This window comes from Petromyzon marinus, unplaced genomic scaffold (assembly GCF_048934315.1).
Source record: "Petromyzon marinus isolate PM22_M1 ecotype Great Lakes invasive population unplaced genomic scaffold, UKy_Petmar_22M1.pri1.0 PM_G_Scaffold_143, whole genome shotgun sequence".
Lineage (NCBI taxonomy): Eukaryota > Metazoa > Chordata > Hyperoartia > Petromyzontiformes > Petromyzontidae > Petromyzon > Petromyzon marinus.
The window spans coordinates 97501-100000 of NW_027422699.1; positions in this window are offsets into that span (position 1 = coordinate 97501).

Genomic DNA, 2500 nt, shown 5'->3' on the forward strand with positions numbered 1-2500 from the left:
TCGTGTCGCCACATTGCATGCGAACCGCATGAAACTTCCAGAGGCATTTGCAGCAGAAATGCATGTGCAGTCAAAAAATTGAATATTTTTCACGGATAGACCCCGTGAAACGCTAGAAATTGGCGGGGATGTGTCTCTTGTGGCTCACGGGGCTGTTAGGGTGGCACAGAAATCCCTCGGAATGGGAAAAAACGGGTCATTTTCGTGTCGCCACATTGCATGCGAACCGCATGAAACTTCCAGAGGCATTTGCAGCAGGAATGCATGTGCACTCAAAAAATGTGATATTTTTCACGGAGAGACCCCGTGAAACGCTAGAAGTGGGCGGGGATGTCTCTCTTGTGGCTCACGGGGCTGTTAGGGTGGCACAGAAATCCCTCGGAATGGGAAAACGGGTCATTTTCGTGTCGCCACATTGCATACGAACCGCATGAAACTTCCAGAGGCATTTGCAGCAGGAATGCATGTGCACTCAAAAAAGTGAATATTTCTCACGGATAGACCCCGTGATACGCTAGAAATTGGCGGGGATGTCTCTCTTGTGGCTCACGGGGCTGTTAGGGTGGCACAGAAATCCCTCGGAATGGGAAAACGGGTCATTTTCGTGTCGCCACATTGCATGCGAACCGCATGCAACTTCCAGAGGCATTTGCAGCAGAAATGCATGTGCAGTCAAAAAAAAATTGATATTTTTCACGGATAGACCCCGTGAAACGCTAGAAATTGGCGGGGATGTGTCTCTTGTGGCTCACGGGGCTGTTCGGGTCGCACAGAAATCCCTGGGAATGGGAAAACGGGTCATTTTCGTGTTGCCACATTGCGTACGAACCGCATGAAACTTCCAGAGGCATTTGCAGCAGGAATGCATGTGCACTCAAAAACTTCTATATGTTTCACGGATAGACCCCGTGAAACGCTAGAAATTGGCGGGGATGTGTCTCTTGTGGCTCACGGGGCTGTTAGGGTGGCACAGAACTCCCTCGGAATGGGAAAAGGGGTCATTTTCGTGTTGCCACATTGCATAGGAACGCCATGAAACTTCCAGAGGCATTTGCAGCAGAAAGGCACGTGCACTCAAAAATTTTAATATTTTTCACGCATAGACCCCGTCAAACGCTAGAAGTTGGCGGGGATGTCTCTCTTGTGGCTCACGGGGCTGTTAGGGTCGCACAGAAATGCCTCGGAATGGGAAAACGGGTCATTTTTGTGTGGCCACATTGCATAGGAACGGCATGAAACTTCCAGAGGCATTTGCAGCAGGAATGCATGTGCACTCAAAAACGTCTATATTTTTCACGGATAGACCCCGTGAAACGCTATAAATTGGCGGGGATGTCTCTCTTGTGGCTCACGGGCGCTGTTAGTTAGGGTCGCACAGAAATCCCTCGGAATGGGAAAAGGGGTCATTTTCGTGTTGCCACATTGCGTACGAACGGCATGAAACTTCCAGAGGCATCTGCAGCAGAAATGCATGTGCACTCAAAAACGTCTATATTTTTCACGGATAGACCCCGTGAAACGCTAGAAATTGGCGGGGATGTGTCTCTTGTGGCTCACGGGGCTGTTAGGGTCGCACAGAAATCCCTCGGAATGGGAAAACGGGTCATTTTCGTGTTGCCACAATTGGCATACGAACGGCATGAAACTTCCAGAGGCATTTGCAGCAGAAATGCATGTGCACTCAAAAACGTGAATATTTTTTCACGGATAGACCCCGTCAAACGCTCGAATTTGGCGGGGATGTTTCTCTTGTGGGTCACGGGGCTGTTCGGCTCGCACAGAACTCCCTTGGTCCACCTGATTCGTGCATACAGGCAGCAACTAAAACTCTGTAAACCTGCTGTGAGGACATCTAAACAGTGGACCAGTGAGGCTGTGGAAGATTTGCGGGCGTGCTTAGACTGTACTGACTGGGATATGTTCACGACTGCTACCAATAGTCTGGATGAACTCACAGAGGCTGTGTACATCAGCTTCTGTGAGGACTGCTGTATCCCAACACGTACCAGGGTGAACTTTAACAACAACAAGCCCTGGTTCTCAGCAAAGCTCAAAAGGTTGAGGTTGGAGAAGGAGGAAGCGTTTAGGAGTGGGGATAGAGACAGATTCAAGGAGTCGAAGAACAGGTTTAGCAAAGCGGTGAGAGAGGCTAAACGACTGTACTCAGAGACACTAAAACACCAGTTCTCTACTAACGACGCTGCTTCTGTCTGCCAAAGGGCTCAGGCACATCACCAACTACAAACCCAGAGCGCCCCACACCACTAACGACTCCCGCCTAGCCAACGACCTGAACGAGTTCTACCGTAGATTTGAAAGACAATTGGACTGTCCTGAACCACCCCTTCCCACCCAAGAGGCCCCATCCCCCACCCATACTACAGAAACGACTCTCTCCTTTCAGGAGGGAGAAGTTAATGGGCTTTTCAAGAGGCAGAATCCACGCAAAGCAGCCGGGCCGGACTCTGTCTCTCCAGCCACCCTCAGGCACTGCGCTGGC